Source organism: Ailuropoda melanoleuca, chromosome 18 (assembly GCF_002007445.2).
Source record: "Ailuropoda melanoleuca isolate Jingjing chromosome 18, ASM200744v2, whole genome shotgun sequence".
In the NCBI taxonomy this organism is placed as follows: Eukaryota; Metazoa; Chordata; class Mammalia; order Carnivora; family Ursidae; genus Ailuropoda; species Ailuropoda melanoleuca.
In genome coordinates, this window is record NC_048235.1 from 14,494,519 (window position 1) to 14,512,504 (window position 17,986).

Sequence of the window (17,986 nt, forward strand, 5' to 3'; positions counted from 1 at the left end):
AAAAATCTTGAACAAATGAAGAATCCTGTTTACCTTTCCAGCATTACTTGCCATGATTCTCTCAAACAAAACCTACTTCCCAGGTAAATGACATCCTTTCTATCCTTGGGACATTCGCTTTCTGTCTTTCTGACTCAGCCCACACTCTCCCGGGTCTGGTCTGTCCTCCTTTCTCCTTTCCTCATGTTTGCACAAATTATACCAGTTTCTCCAGCCTCACCTCAGATCATAATACCCTTCAGGTCCATGGATCCATCTAGTTGTTCTGGTGGAAAGAATGTTAGAGATCATAAACTTCAAAGTATTTCTTTTGCATATAAGAAAAATACAACTCAAAGAAATTAAGCAAGATACTGACAAAACAGTCAGTATCTTTCTTCTCTTTGGAATTTGCATATAACTTTGAAATGCTAGTAGGAGGAGGGAATTTGTGGAAGCTTCTGGGACAGCAGGTCCCCGAAGCTTAGCAAAACACATTCTCTCTTTCTCAGGTAGAGTACTGCCTGTATTTAAGTGACAACATTTCCCCAGTTTCATTTTCTTGACTCCTAACCCTCAGGACAATGTGTTCTCATGATCTTATCTAGAATAATTTCCACCTGTACCCCTGCTTTGATTCCAAAAACAATCAGAATTCTGGTTCCTGTCCTTAGGGAGTTTATAATAGGAAAAGAGACAATGTGTGTCTTCATCTTAGATCTTCCTTCACAACTTGTAGTGGTTTGTATTCTGAGGGAATTGCTGGAAGAAGAGGTCATGGCTCCCCAAAATGTCCTAATTATTTCTGGGAATGTAACAGAAGAAATGTGGTTAACACCTAGATAATGAACAGACAGTGGTATATTCAATAATTAGGTCAAGAGAAAAGAAATTCCAGTTAACCAGTATGACACCATTTATATTTTCTATAATGTAGACAGTTTAATTCAACAGTAATTTTTAGGAGGCTTTTGACATTTCTTCTGATGGAATGGATTTGGATTAATGGTATTTCTAGTGAAAATAATTCCTTTCTTAAATCACTACTTGAACACATTCAGGAAAGATTTACCCAGGAGAGCTCTTTGGGTTGTGTAAGGCCACTTCAGTGTGGACAAACTTAGTAGTTATTCGGGGAAACAAGATATTCCACACAGTGACAGATTACCACCCTTCAGATTACCGAATGATTTAAAGAGGGAAACCTTTCTTTGTAACGGGACGATCTGTCAGTCACCACCTTACTCAAAAAATCAAACATAGCATTGTTGAAGTTTGGTATCATGAAATAAACATGTGCCTCCAGACATGATGGCATATGAAACATCTTTTAAGACAAACTCTTGCCAAAAACAATATCTATGCAAGCTGTAAGAATCAATTTTCAATTTATAGGAGATAAAGGGAATGAGAAACAAGGTAACATCATCACCATGAAACCACATGAATTCTGATTGTGGGACATTTTATAAGACAACTGGCTTGTTCTCCTTAAAAAGTCAATGTCACAGGGAAAAATAGTTTGGAGGATTAATAGATTAATAGAGACTAGATGCAGGGCACCTGGGTGGCTCAGTAGGTTGAGTGGCCGACTCTTGATTTTGGCTCAGGTCATGATCTCAGGATCCTGGGATCCAGTCCCTAATTGTAGGGCTCTGTGCTCAGCAGGGAGTCTGCTTGACATTCTCTCTTCCTCTCCCTCTGCCCTTCCCCTGACTTGTGCTCTCTCCCTCTCTCTCTGTCAAATAAATAAATAAGTCTTTAGAAAAACACAAGCAGGGGGAGTGGGAGAGGAAGAAGCAGGCTCCCAGCGGAGGAGCTTGATGTGGGACTCGATCCCAGAACGCTGGAACCAGGCCCTGAGCCGAAGGCAGACGCTTAACGACTGTGCCACCCAGGCGCCCCTTAAAAAAATAACTTTAAAAATAAAAAATAGAGACTATATGCATAAGCCTCAAATATAACCTGATTAAAGAAAAAAAGAATAAAATAATTTAAAAAGGAACAATTAAAGAAGTTTGGAAATGAAATAGACATTAGATAATATTAGGAGACTGCGAATTTTCTTAGCTGTGTTGTAGAATTAAGGCTATGTAGAATAATGTCCTATTCTTGGGATATCTAATATCCAGAAGTGAAATCATGATGTCTACAACTCAATTTCAAATGCTTCTTCAAAATGCACATGTATGGGGATGTAACAATATGGCACAATGTTAGCAATTAAATCTAAGTAGTGGATATTTCATGTACCATTCTTTCAACCTTTCTGTTTGTTTGAAATGTTGACTGTTTGTTTGAATATTGAATGTGAAAATGTTGAAACAAAGCTAATGATGGTGTTCTATGGTGCTCCTGGGTGGCTCAGTTTGTTGAGTGACCAACTCTTAATTTTGGCTCAGGTCGTGTTCTCAGCATGCTGGGATCAAGTCCCAGGTTGGGATCCGTGTTCAGCAAGGAGTCTGCTTCTCTCCCTCTCCCTTTGCCCCTCCCCCACTCTCTTGCTCTCTACAATAAATAAATAAATCTTTTTTTAAAAAAAGCTAATGATGGTGCTCTAGAAAATCACCCACCTAAGCTATATCCCCCTTATATTTGTCATTCCTCACTCTTTATTAGGAGCCATTTTATGAAAATTCCCTGTCTTGTAATATTACTCAAACAACTATCTACTCTCCTTTTCCAAACCTGCTGTAAATTCTAATAAGTGACTGGCATGAAATGTATTTGAGGGTCCCAAATGGAGATATTAGGTACAAAATTAAAGCCACTGTGAACATACTGGCTTGGGAGTGTCAAGATCAGGGTTCCAACACTTAATATTTCTATGAATAGGTCTATGATGTTGGCCAAGCCATTTAAATACCTACACAGACTGAGTCTCCATTTCATTTCATTTCAAGAGATCTGAATTGCATGATCTCCCATTTCTAACAAATGCGTCCAGGCTATGAATTTTATAATATAGTAAAATACAGTAAAGTCATAGCATATTTAAAAATTTGGATCTGCAATGTATAGTGCAGAAATCACATAGCCCTTTTGATGCATTTACACTTTTCACACTACAGAAAAACTGAAATGTGGCACAAGGTCATAAATATTTAACAAGCAAATGCTGGCACACAAGAGTTCTGCAACACATGTGTGCAAAGCTTCACTGAAAGCAGCCATTAGACAGATCGAGTGACTCTATGTCCTGGGAAGCGAAGACCACTATAAAGAAGCATGATTCTGTGAATTTCGTGGAAGTTGTTGGTAGGCCAACAACTATTATGGTAAATCCAGCAATCATGAAACAATGTGTTTTCCCTTTAATCCTATGGCTCAGGTAAGTGTAAGATTAGTACCCCCATCAACAGTGGTGTCAAACACCTGTTACAGATCATCCTCTTATTGAATTCCTCAAATGCAGCCACTAACAATCCGTGGGGTGAAGGGCCCTGATTTCAAGGCTTTCAAAGATGCTTCAACTATAAGTTCATTAGTGCCCTGGAGACCTTCGGAGCTTATGAATCATATTAAACAAAGTGGCCACAGATGCCAGGGCTCTCCGCATTTTACTCAAAAGTCAAAAGCTGATTTGGAGAGGAGTCCTGAACATTAAGTGGAATATTGATCTCCAGCAATTATTAAGATAAATGCCATGATAACGCTGTGATTGCTTAGAGGCTTAATCTACCTATTTGATTCTGTCCAACTAGTGACTATTGCAGTGAGAAGTTGATCATTTTGAGAATTTTCTGAACCCATAAGTTTTCTTCTAACACAATAACGTTAGATAAATGAGCCACACCAAGTGTATAGCCAAGATTATCAACACCTAAAAGGTATACCATATTAATTAGCAAATTTTTAAGCTATGTCTTCAAAATTTTGACTCAGGTTAGGTCAGAGGGCCTAATTTAATGGGGAATATTTTACAGCAAGAATGAAAAATGCTGACAATTCAGATCCCAAGTTATTTCCTAATCATTGCCCAATTTTGGCAAATCTTTATTTGATTTCATCTACTGATCCTCTTATAGTGTTTCATTTATGATATCTTTATAGAAAATTTTTTTTCTTGTCCACTTTTCATTTTAGAGGATTCTTGCTTTTCTCATTCTTCATTCATTCATTCAACAAACCCTTACTGAGAACCAGGCAGATATAAATAAAACATGGCCCATATGTTAAGGATATTAATTGGGTGCTAAGATTAGAGTAAAGACCTCTAATTTGTGCTAGTAAGTATGTGAGCAATGGAAAGAATGAGCAGAAGATCGCTATACCGGTGACACAGCAAGACAGAGATGTTGGGGGGAAGGAGTAGGCAAGCGGCAGGATGGAGGTGTGGACAACATTCCAGGTAGAAGTGGTGGGATCTAGAAAGGCTTGGGGTGGTGAAATAACAAGATATGTTTGGCAACCTATGAGTAGTTCAAAATGTACGGAATAGAGAGAGGGGGTGCAGCGGTAATTAGGAGAAAATCTCACAGACTAAGAGATGATTAAGAAACACTTTATAACCCATGAAGGAAGTTGGACTTTATCCTGAGAACAAAGAGCTATCTCAAAAAGTTGAAGGAAGTTACTAACATGAGTAAATTTGCATTTTAGAAAGAGAATGCTGATTTTTAGGAGAGGTTGAAGGGGGTGGGCCCAGAGATCTGCTACAGGGTGTGGCCATAATGTGGACAACAACGCGACAACAACAAAATCAAGTGTGAATTACGACAGTGGCTGAGAATGGAGAAAGAAGAGATGGGTTGAAAAGAGCAGTAAACCCACAAGTAAGTTTGTAAGTTTAGCTATCTGAAAGAATCCAAAAATGCATGAGGCATAAAACCTGTGATGAGAGTGAGATATACATATGAATTGCAGAAAAATCAATGTATGACATTCTTCTAGCAGTTATGTTTCAAAATATTTTCCCTTGGTAGATAGTGTTCCAATCAAAATGTCAACAAAGGGAATACAAACCAAACCAAACAAAATGAAAAGCGAAACAAACTTCCATCTCTTCATCCACCTTATTCCGCCTTCCTGAAATAATGGATTCATTCTTTCAAAAATATATCAACGGGAGAAATTTAACACTTAATGTACATCTGAACCTAATTTTGCCAACAGGACATATTTAAAGCATATGTCCTTAAAATGTGAAATGTATAGTGCAGAATAAGGTAATAAAACCTTCTCAAAAAGGTCGGTGTTAGCTCTTTATTTTATCAAATGGATAAAATATATGTAAGTCAATTACATGAAATGCAGAATTACGGCCTGTTGGATTGCTCTGAGTCCAGAAATCATCCTTCATCAATGATTGTCTGTGTTGCTGGATAAACTCAGACACTTCACTTGGGGCAGTAACCTAACATGTGGGACCCTGGGCCATAACTTGGTGCTGTCACTCCCCCAATTTCTACCCTATTCTCCAACAGTCACACATGCATGATAAATATGGGGTCAAAGAAGCAAGGGTTTTTACCCCCGAAGCTCATGGTTCTGGCATTCATAGCTTTACCCCTTTTAGTTTTTTTAATTCCCTTGCCGTCCTATCACTACCCCTCATCTAGAGGAATGCAATCCATGTATGTAGTTAGTCTTCCGTGTTCCTGGGAATGGGACTCTTAGGGGATATGCTCTGTAGGGAGAGAAATCCCACAGTCCTCAATGAGTTCAACATGGAATGGAAGACTGTCTCCTCCAATACCTCAGTTCCCGTTGCTTTCAAAAGATCAAAAGTTTTATTTCCCTCTCGTTCCAAACTCTGGCGAGGACGGCATGTTTTTTCTCCCGCAGTTTACGTGAGGAGCCAGAAAAGCAGAGTAATAAATGGTCTGAGCACTAGAGTTGGGCAAACTTGGCTTCAAATCCAAGCTTTCAAATTCCCAGCCCAGTCGTCTTAGCCCAGAGACCCGCACTCTGTGGCCTCATCTACAAAATGGGAATGACAAAAATCCCTCTTCTCTTGGGTTTTTAAAAGTTTGAATAAGTCATTTCACATAATAGGCTTAGCATATGACTTAGCACTAAGGAAGTGCTGATCAGAACACATGACTATTAATTCCAGAAGTGATTGGTTCTTTTCCTATCGAGACCTCCCTGGCTAGTTTCTTTGGAAACTGAAATCCATTCTTAAAGAAGTTCTAGGAATTAGGAATTCCCTGATTTAGCTTCTCTGTTCTTATTCTCAATGTTTCTTATCAGATCAACTGTACTTAACCTGTACTTACCTCTTCAATCCCCATCATCCATTATGGTTTAAGTTTGTTTTGCTTTATTTTTTGTTTATTTGTTGACACAGCATCTTCTCTAAAATTCCTGGGCTTTATTATAGTTTTCTCCCTAAAACATTAACCCATTTCAGGGAACAGTTTCATATCTCCTCCTATACAGTAGTCCTCCCTCTCTTCTTCCACCATCTATCTTGCTCTTTATTCATTCATTCACTCATTCAAGATATGGTAATCATGTTTTTCTACACTCAAGTAATTCAAAATGTAGTGGGAAGACAAACCAAATATTGTGATGAGTAGAATTTCAGTATTAAATTAGATAACATGTAAAATGCTTACTTAAAAGAGCACCTGACAGATAGAAAGGATCATCAAATATTAGATATCTTATTATAATGTATAAAGAATATCAATGAACATATGATTCTTGAGCTATGGTTTACTATGAAGAGGGGATTTCTGAGAATGGGAGGAGGGAGAAAGGCTGCATTCCATGTCAAGGAAGCAACACCGTAGTGTTGCGTCAGACCGTCTATTACCCCATAACAAATATAGTGAAATGCAGACTAACAGCATAGAGTTTAAGAACTCCAAGTACTGCTAGAGAATAAGGCTGGAGAAGGAGGCAGGTAGGGGCGGGAGGTAAGGCTGCTGAGGTAGGCTTGTATCAGAGAGCAAAAGTCTCCTCTATGCTATGCCAAATATTGCATTTGGACTTAACTCTGGAACAGAAAGAACTGTTTCTAAATTATTACATGCCTATTCTGCAACAGATGGCATCATGGACACTTGACATTCATTGTTCTATTTAAACTTGAAGTGAAATAGAAGGTAGATAGACATCGGTCTTATTTCGTTGATATGAAAATCAAAGGTTCAGCTCTAAAAATGATAGAGTCAGGATCTGAACAAAGGTCCACTTGACTGCAAAGTCCATACTCTGTTATATACATTTTGGAAGGGGTTAGACTAAGTTAGTGAGGATTGGAACTCTGTCATGTCATAAGCAAAGGAATAATGTGAACAAATTTGTTTCTTAACTTCATAACTTGCCCCAGTGTGGAGAAAAGATTGAAGAAAGAAAGCCCATGAGAAGTAGAAAAGCCCATTAAAATCTAAAGTAGTATCTGGTGAGAGGTATAGGAGTCTAAGCAAAGATAAAAGGAAATCCAAAGAAACTGGTGGATCTGAGAACTATTTGGGAACTATAGCTGGGGATGTCAGCATTCTCAAAGTGTTCACAGGCATTGTGTCACATAAGGTCAAGTTAAGGAGGGTCCATCGTCTTACCATGACAATTGAAGAGCAAGAAGAAAAGTGGAAGAGAACAAAGAGTTCTTGCTTCAACTGGTAATGGTGCTATCAGAAATATTTTGGAATAAATTTTTTAAAGTAACATCAGCCTATAGCTCAAAACTCAACCCATCTTTGATAATGAATTAGAGAAGCAATCCCCAGGCTGAAGAATAAAATGAAACCAGAGACAGGTAAAGTATAAATTCTTAGAAGAACTATAATTAAGGTGGAAAGTTATGGTTTCCTACAGTTAGTAAAAGAAGAGATCAGGGTGGATTATGGAAGCTCTATATTAATGCACAGGCTGAGAGTTTGGTGACAGTTTTTACAAGTTACGTTACGGAGATTCTTTATTCAACTCAAATATTTACCTGGCGTGCTTGTATGCCCACTAATGTGGTCCAGAAGTGATAAGTGCCCCTTCCAGCATCCCAGTAATGATTTTTAAAATGCATATTTGGAGCTTAAGAATGACCATGCTGGGGGGCATCTGGGTGGCTCAGTCAATTAGGTTAAGTGTCTGCCTTTGCCTCGGGTCATGATCTCAGGGTCCTGGGGTCAAGCCCTGCATTGGGCTCCCCGCTCAGAGTAGAGCCTACTTTGCCCTCTCCTTCCCCCTCTCCCTCTGCCTCTCCTACAGTCATGCTCGCTCGCTCTCTCTCAAATAAATAAATAAAATCTTAAAGAAAGAAAGAAAGAAAGACCATGCTGGGAACACTATTTTTAATTTTTAATACACATTTTGACTTACCGGGAGTCTGTTTTTTATTAGTGTTGCTTGTTTTTCCTTTAAAAACAGACTGAGTGTGCTTTAGAGAGATGGGTCAGAAATTGCACACTGACACAAGGTGGTTGTTCTTATGGTGTTGGTGGGGGGGAGCTCGAATGTCTCAGTAAGCAAAATAGGAATGGACTAGTGTCCCCAGATGGTTCAAGGGGAAGCTGAATGTCCACTGAACACCAATGTTTCCCTGGGTCTGCCGGTAGGAACAATTCTAATGGTAGAGTTCGAAGAGAGATGGGAAGGATAGTATCTTAGACTGACTGATGCGCACGCAGATCATAAACCCAGACACTACCTTCAGATGATCCCTTAATGACATCATACGAACACAGAACAACACAGTGTTTTTGGTAGCACTCCAGCAGAATAACTGTTGCTTTCCACGGCCTGCCTTAGATGTTGTAATAACGCGGTCTTGGTTGTGAGCAGGGAGGTACCATCACTTCACTTTGGGCATATTAAGGAAGACATGCACTTGGCTTCCTTTCTCTGTCCCTGACACAGGTTTCAGAGAGGCCTAAAAGAGCTTACAAAATTGTGAGGCATGGAAGAGGACAGCTCCTACGATGTCTGAAGAGTGGCTTTATATGTTCTCTGATGCTTAGAGCAGAGCTGCTCACCCCGGCTCGCTCCAGAGGTCCTTCATCGGACTCCAGCCACTCTGCTCATGCCTGGTTCATGATGCTGCTCTGTAGACCCTGCCCTTTGGCCATATTAGGAGCAACCCCCACCCACCAGGAGAGGGTGATAATTCCGGTGTCCCTTTGCGGCTGTTTCTGCCAGCAGGCCCCCCCGCCGACACTGCACATTCTGGGCTTGGCTCCTACGCTAATGAGACTGAGCTATTACTTTATCAGCATGGACGTATCGGATTTGCCTGGGCGTGAGCACAGTTCCCAGGACTCAGCAGTACCCGAGGATGCCAGGATACATTGACCGGAGGCTGCTGAGAGATGTCGAACAAAAGTAAATTTTTCCTAATTTACAGATTTTATGGTGAGGTCCAACTGAGGCTATTAATTTGGCCACTTTATCCTTCGTGTCGCTCAGGTAGCCTGGTAGTTTAGTGTGTGTACATCAGTGAGCGCCTTGGGAAATGAACTGTGTTAATAAGTTGAACAAATATTTATGTAATATTCTCTATGTGACAGGCCTTCTGCTAGGCAATGGTAAAATCTGAAGTCAGACTCTATCCTTTTCCTGGAAGAACTCCAATCTGGTGAAGGAAACAAACAAACATCCCCAGAACTATCAGAAGAAGGCAGAATATTAAAAGTGCTAGAAGGCAAAAGTGAAAATAGTAACACTTTTCATAGTGTTACTTTGTCCAGAGGTGTTTGCTTCTCATTGACATTAAAGTACAACAGGACATTGACCAGTGGGTAAGGATGGCCTCGCGAACATCAGGACCATCCCATTAACCATGCTGTCTGGGCCGTGTCCTAAATATTGAATTCTCAGTAGCATAAAGCCTCCTCTGGATTGAATCATTCATGAACGGGTGGGAGCATAGCCACGAATGGGAGCAATTTCAAATTTGAGAAAATTATGGAGGTGCTGTTGAGTTGCCTTGAATGGGGGGAGGTTGGAAGACTACACAGATGTGAAGAGCGTCCCCGCTCAGAGGCTCTGTCGATGCTCTTTCTGTAGATTGAAGTTGAGCTTAGTTTTCAACAGTCATCCTTCACGTGATCTCCTCACACGCACCCTGGCAAAAGTTTTTATGCCATAAATATGAAAAATTTACTTTGTCCCTTAGATTTCATTTCCTTTTCCTTTTATTTCCCTTCAAGTCAGTAAATAAGTTCTTCCTCAGAACAACGTGAAGTCACTACTTGAACAAACATCCTCAAAGGTGACCAGGAAAAACAACATCTGCATGCATCATGTTTCCCACCAAGATTGCTGCCTAGGCTTTCCACTTTATTTTGGACCCACAGCCTAATTCTATGTTCCCAGTTGACCCAGTCTCTCTGTAGGCATTTATTAAGTGATCTTGGAATGATAGGATATGTTTCCCAGCCTCTAGAGTCTCCAGTTAGCTCTTCCTCTCTCAATAGCATCCCTTTTGCTGGAATTAGCTTCCCTCCCCCACCTCCACGCCCCCTCCTCCCCCAAGTCCCTTTTAAAATCTCTCTCCTACTCAGCATTCCTTTATCAGCATCTGCTCTCAGGGCCTGCCAGAAGACCAAGGTGTAATAATACCTTAAAGTAGCCTTGCCAAGGCTATTTGCATTTAAATAAGATTCAAAGCATACACTGAAGGCAGTGCTCTCCAGAGGCAAAAGTGTAGACATTATGGAAGAGATGGAAGAGAATGGAGGGTGTGGGGGAGACAGCAATGAACTAATGCGGCCTTTTCTCCTGCTTCCAGCTGTAATCAATCCCCTCTTCTATTTATTTATTTATTTATTATGTTCAGTAGTGTTCAATGATTCATTAGTTAGGTATAACACCCAGTGCTCATCACAACGCGTGCCCTCACCCTGTTACCCCCTCCCCGTACCCCTCTTTCTTCTGAGACCCTCAGTTCGTTTCCCGGGTTCCATAGTCTCTCATTGTTCATCTCGTTCTCACTCCCCTCTTCTACGTGGAAGGAGTAATCCTGTCTACACCCAGCCAGCCCCAATGAGGTCAGAATCGACTTTGATATCGTATCTTTTTAATTACATCCTTCTCATACTGACACAAAGTACTTACAGTTATGGGAGCTCCTAACTCACAGGCCAGCCAGGTAGGGCTAATCTCCGAGTTCTGCAGGGGAGATGGTAGTGCTGGGATTTCATCCAATGTTGCCTAGTGCCAAAGCCCGGTCTCATTTGGTTGTTTTACCCCTGCACTGCCTCAGAGGGAAAGGCCCCTTCTTTTGCTTTAATTCATTCTTTTAACCAGTATCTTGCTGTCCCCAAATGCTTTATCGACTCTAACCTTATTTTCTAAGATTACATTTTGCCTGTTCTTTTTATAGAAATAAATTTTACATCATCTCAGGTTCTTACGGTTCAAGTACTAGATACTATCCTTCCATATTCTCTTTTGCAGAATAATATTAATTACTGTATTCCCATTACCATTCGTTAAAGTTACAAATGAACTCCCTATGTCCAACCAATTAATTGGTTAGTTTTACCATCTCCAATACAATTTTAAACATAGCTAGAAGGCAATAATCACACATACATGAAAAAAAATCTTATTTTTATTCTGTAGTTGATTTTTAAATTGTAAATCTAAGATTTTAATTTTTATATTACTTTATTATAATGACTTACATTACGTATAACTAGTGACTGTACATGTTTAAATAGTGATTTTCAAATATTAGCTATATGAATTACTTTTATTTGCTTATATAAATAAAATCACGCACCTTATAAATATTTAGATAAACTGAAAATCACAAAGTGTATCATGATATAAATTGATGATATTACAGAGGCAAAGTGTATTTAGCTCTACAGACCGTAATTAAAAGTAAATGACCTGGCACTTCAGGAGCCATCATCGATGCTTTAAAATTTCCCCTTTTAAAAAATAACTACACAAAGACGCTGCATTACTTGGAGATCTTTCAGAGATGTAACATGAAAAAGTTAGACTTGATCATTCGCTATGAAGATTAGAATTGTAATGGGCCATGCTTCTGAGAGAGAACTGGAAAATGAAGCAAGCACTCCTTGCAATCATTTCTGCTCCCTGGGACAACAGTTTACTTGATTTCATTCAGGCCACCATTGATAGCCCACCGATATGGGATTTCCAATGTCCCATGGAGGATAATGAACAACTTACCAGCGAAACCTTTCCATATGACTAGCAATTTAATGTCTTAGACATAAATTAAATCTTGCCTAGTATAAAGAATAAATAATAATGTTAGTCGAAATATGTGGTGCATGATGGAAGTCCCTGTTTTATCCATTCCTTCTAACATAATTGATCCAGAGGAGAGACAAAAGAAGGCACTCACTCTAAAAAATAAATGCTCCACAAAGCAATCTCATGCCTCACCTAATGCAATATGTTTCTCATGAGTCTTTTGTTACTCTGTAACATATTAAATTATCCTTTCAATTACCTTGGCAACTAAAACAAGAGCTCCTAATATGCTGATGACTGCTGGACGATTACACCAGCTGTCAGTAATAAATGATAATTAAGGTATTTTATTTAGTAAGCATGAGGAGAATATGCAAAGTGTTCATTTTTTATAAAACTTGTGTCTAAAGCATACAGCAATCTTCATACTGACACAATTCTTTTTCTTTACCTTAGATCAGCAATTGTGGCCCTTTTTCCCTCTGAGTCTGGTAGATTGCTAGGTAAATTGCAGTAACCTTTAACCACCCACCCACCCCCAGTTCCCAGTTCTTTCCCTGGGTCTCTTTAGTTAACTATGTAGCAGAATGTGATGATTTGAAGCTGCATTTTTAGCCAGCTTACCTTCAGAACAATAGCAACAGTAACAAAGACTCTGTCCTAATAAAGGGTCTGTGCACAGTCAGCTTAAGCAATGTAAAGTGTTCCTTTATTCTGCTTATTACTGGCTCCCCCAGAGGTTAACCATCTTAAAAGGCTGGCATTTCGACTGAGAACAGGAACAAAGCATTACTAGAAAGCAGAGAGCTCTTTCTCCAGCACCAGCATCTCTGCTGTCCGAAATTCTTAAGAAATATAGCAACTCAATGAAAAAGAACCGATACCTTTGAACGAGAACATTCCAGCACAGGAATATCGTTGTCTTGTCAGCCGCTGTGCAGAATGAGTTGCTTGGGCACGTATCCCACTCTTCTTAGCTGCGGGGTCTGCGTGGTGGCCGCTGCCAACACAGGGGGCGTTACAACATGTATGTGGTGTTCGCCTGCAATGAAAGGAGACTAACCAGCTCAGCGTGGTGCTGTTTGCCCGGAGGCATCAGATCTTGAGACCCTCGCCATCTGATTGGCTGCTTCCTTGTCTCACTGTACTGCTCTGCCTTCACCTTCGGCTGGGTTCAATATATTTTCCCTAGGGATAGAGTCAGAGAATTGCCAGCTAGGGAATTAGTGGCAGGTTAAATTGAACTGGTCTTAAAAAGCAGTGATGTGATTTTCTATGAACATGTCTAAGGCTTAATTTTCTAAAGTCCTACATAAGCGACCCAGGAGAAACCTAGTAAACTGGATATAATTTAACAATAGCAGTTTTACGTGTCCTCTCTGAAAATACGTTGAGTTGAATGGACACGTAGCACAGGACTGGAGTGATCAGGTGCCTTCTTGCTGCACCGCATGCCTGTATAATCAACATTAAATCAAAACAGATGGCAATGACAATGTATTAAGAGGGTTATTAAAAATGCCGGGAGATGCTGCTGAATGAGGTTACTGAAGCCATCTCAAAAAGTGTTATAAATCACTTATAAAAGTGCTTTTACAATATTTATGGTTGCTTTTATATGGCTGTGATAATGAAAACATAAAGATCAATGACAGACAAATGATAAAGCCTTTGTTGACATCCCTAGAAGAAAAGTAACAGAAAGAAATATCAAATCTTTCATTCTGTGAAGGCAGGCAAACTAAGAAAATAAAAAAGTATACCTTTATCGTCTCCTATCCATATATTAGATTGAATTTTATGCTTTACTTTGGTAAAGGATCTAGTACAGGATATTACAAAATACCCACTGATATATTTTTAAAATGAGAGGCTTCAAATGAAAGAGGAATTGACTACATACTTTTAAGCTTCTCTCCCCCATAAAAACTAAAATGACAATAAGGTTTTTATCTTAAGAACCATAAACCTACAAGGACAAAGAAACAGGAAAAAAATTGCAATCATTTAGAAAACTAGAAAGCAGATAGATAGGCGGTAAGTGAATAGGAAAAACTGAATCCTAAACTAGTAACAGGGAAAGTCAAGAAGTGACACAAGTTATAGCATGAGTAAGCTCTGGGACTGGGGACATAAAGGACTTTTGGAAGTAGAAGGAAGATGGGGCTAATAACAGCAGGTGGTCTGACTGCCCATCCTTCACCCTGGGAGAACATTTTCTCTGGAGAGACTAAAACAGAATGTCTCTGGGCTGGCCTGGTTGACACTAAAGGCACAAAGTTGAAACTATGGGAATAAACTGAAAACATGCCTTCTCGACTGCACTGAACTTTTAGCAGACAGGTAGCAAGGTGCGTACTCTTCAGAAAGGACATGTGAAGAGTATTCTCTGGGGACTCTGACCATACCAAAAGATACGACTTAACAACATTAAAATTCGCTGCTCTCTAAGAAATGGCCTGGCCAGATCACCCAGCAGCGAGGGCCATGTTAGTAAGCTCTGCCGCTGAGATTTTAGTGTACCCATCTTACATATGAGCGGGTCAGATAAGGCTCTAAAATCAAAGCAGAAAACAGAACACATAAAAAAGAAACAGGCAAATAACAGACAGACAAGCTAATATGGAAAAAAGGAAACTGGGGGAAACAATAAGTGTACAGGGAAAGCAGTTTAAATACTGTCGTTAATTCCTTTGTTGAATTGAGAGATACACGGGCAGTTCTCGTTTGTGTGGTTCTAACACCCATGAATATCAGTGACACAGTTTAGTTTATAGCACCAGTCTCCTGGTGATGGAGTTCAAATTTCAGTTACCACAGTATATTAACGGTGGAAAATGGCATAGAATGCAAGCTCTTCTGTTAGCTCTTCTGCCCACGGTCACTAGTAATAGATCCACATTATGATCAGTGACCAATCATATCACTTCTTTCAAAGTCTATCAATGATTGGCCGCTGCGTGTCTGTTAGTTCGCGCACAGACAGCAAAGTATGTAGTTATGTGGCCTCCTTGTCTTCCATTGATAAACCCATGCAGCATTTTCCAGAATGGATAGTGAAGAGGGAATTGGCCAACAAAGATGTAAGGTAGCATTAAATGAAAGATGGTAAGACAGGAAGTGAAATTGGATATAAGAAAATGGTGATAGCAAAGTAAAGTAGGAAGGGTCTGCAGGAACCATACTGAGAAAGTCTAATGAAAATAAAAAGTAAAGTAAAGTTGCTTCCACATCTTTTACTTTAAATTGCACTGGGAGCAGAAAGAGGCTCATGGTTGGATTGAAGACTGTAATTAAAGAAAATTAGTTTGGCAAGCATTCAGGTAAGTGTTGATGTTAGTTGCCATATTTTTATTTAAAAAGATAATTACAAGGGAGTGGAAGAGTAAACTTTTATTGCCAGTAAATGCTAGTTTGATTGTTTCAAAAGGTGGCATGAATTGATTAATGCTATGCTCTCTTTTGAAGTTGATAGAGCAGAAAAGGAGGTTGCCATAAAATTTGCATCTAGATTCTAAGGGTTGGTTAAGGCAACTGGATATGATAATTAGCAAATATTTTATATGAATATAAGTGTTTGTTATGAAAAGAATGAAGACGTCTGAAAGGAAGTGATGCCAGGCAAATAATCACTTTAAAGGGCTTGTTGAAGATATTTCATGACACAAAAAGCACAAAAGATAAATGTATGGAAGCTGATCCAAACTTAGAACAGAGTATAACAGTTCACCAGTACATAGAAAAGATCTTCATTCCATTTTGTAAGTTATACCATGAGAAGGCAGCAAACATGGTTTCCAGAAAGAAAACACCTCAATTTTCAATGTTTTTAATGCTTTAAATCACAATATCTTAAGGATTAGTTTTACTGTTTTTTTTTAATTTCCCTATACATTTAAAACTTAGAGTAAAAGTTTTAGTATTTTAAAAATGTTCTTAAAGTTCACAGAACAATTGTCATTCCCTCATTGATTAATAAGATTGCTTTGCATGGTTTTTGCTTGTCTAGTCATTTTTATAATCCTTTATTACCTAATGCAAAGTAAAAACTGACTATATTGTATCTGAGAAACAAGAACAGGTAGCTCTAAGAAAGAACTACATAGTGGGGTGCCTGGGTGGCTCAGTTAATTAAGCATCTGACTTTGGCTCAGGTGATGATCCCAGGGTCCTGGGATCCAGCCCCACATCGGGCTCACTGCTCGGCAGGGAGTCTGCTTCTCCCTCTGCCTCTGTGCTTCCCCCTGCTCATGCTGTCTCTTTCTTGAGCTCACTCATAAATACATTTTAAAAATCTTTAAAAAAAAGATTTAAAGAAAGATACATGGAACATAAAAAGCCCTTGGAAAACTCAATAGAAAGACTGGAAGATAAAGTTGAGCGAGTGAAAAGTTAGTAAAAAGGCAAAAAGGAAAATTACGTAAAAAAGGTAAGAAAGTTAGAGGTGTAGTCTAGGAATCTAGCATCTGAATGACAGAAAATCTAGCAAGAGAGAATGAAGAAAACACAAGGAAGAAAACCATCAAAAAAATAATTCAAGCACAATTCCCATGAATTTCCAGATTTGAAATATTCCATTAAGGCCCGTGATTGGCTTGTGATTGTAGAATTTCAGAAAATAAGAGACAAAGAAGATTCTATAAACTTTTAGAAAGAAAACCATGAATTACATGAAAAAGATCAAGATCTAGGATGCTATCATTCTTCTCAATTGCAACACTAGAAGCAGAAAAACAATGGAAAACAGTCTTTAAAATTCAGAGGAAAAATAATTTCTAACCCCAAATTCTACATCTAGCCAAATTAGCTCTAAGAGTACAGATAGAATAAGATATATTTTTTTGGATCTGAAAGGTCTTTAAAATTTCAATCTCAAGAACCTTTTCTCAGGAGTTTATTGGAGAATGTATCCCACCAAAATAAAAGAATAACAATTAAAAAAAAGAAGAAGAAAAACACTGGGATCCAACACAATAAAAATGTAAAGGAGCTACCCATCCCCTAGAATGCTGTTGGAGTAAGATTTCAAAATAAATACTATGCAGCCAAACTAGGGGGCAACCTGTTCCAACTGGAGCAAGCCAGAAGGTTCCAGGAGAGATGTTTCAGGAAGATAAATTGATAAAAAAATATATTTGATGTTTTGAGAGAAGATTTATACAATTGGGGGAGTGCCTTGGGTTGTATTCATTGTATATGAACATTGTACATAACAATTGAGTAACCAAAAGACAATTTTATTTTCTAGGAAAAGTAACCATAGTATACTTCATGGTTCAGATCTGAGCATTGTTTACACAGCCATAGTAATAAAAACACTGAATATTGATACAAGCAAAAATATGATATTTGATGGATAGCCAACAGCAAGTGCAGGGGTGTGGCAGGTGCAGGGTATGGATGAAAGAGCAATAAGTCCTGTCTTTCAAAGGGAAAAGTCAGTACATAATGCCTAGAACTGAAACATCAAGTGGTAGAAATATAAACATGTTATTTAGAGCTAAAAAACTAAATACAAGAATTAACTTAGAATTTTTAATGTGATTGCCTCTGGCAAATAAGAAATGGCAAAGATTGCCATTTTTGTAATCATTGAATCTGACTATAATGAATAACTTTAATGGAAATAAAAATTATAGCAGAATATTGAAAAGAGGTAAATTCGTAACTGTTTACTCACTGATAGTTTAAGTGGGAAAAAATGCAAGATTTATAACAAGGCACAAAGAAGGAATGGTGTTTTCAAAAGGAAATATTAATACCAGAGGCACCCATATTCAATGGATTAGTTCCTTATGCATCTTTCTGAAAGGTGTTAATACATATGCACTTTACCACCTCACAGCTGTCAGAATAGCTAAAATCAATGACACAAGAAACAACA

At 38.8% G+C, this 17,986-nt stretch overlaps 1 protein-coding gene across 1 annotated transcript in view; it reads right to left on the reverse strand.

Moving 5' to 3' along the window:
- The window catches only part of SORBS2 (sorbin and SH3 domain containing 2), a 337,321-nt gene extending 324,216 nt beyond the window's left edge, over positions 1-13,105 (reverse strand). The window contains exon 1 of the mRNA XM_034647566.1: positions 12,987-13,105. The gene's annotated coding sequence lies outside the window, so the exon portion shown is untranslated. The remainder of the gene's footprint in view (positions 1-12,986) is intronic.
- Positions 13,106-17,986: the final 4,881 nt, after the last annotated feature.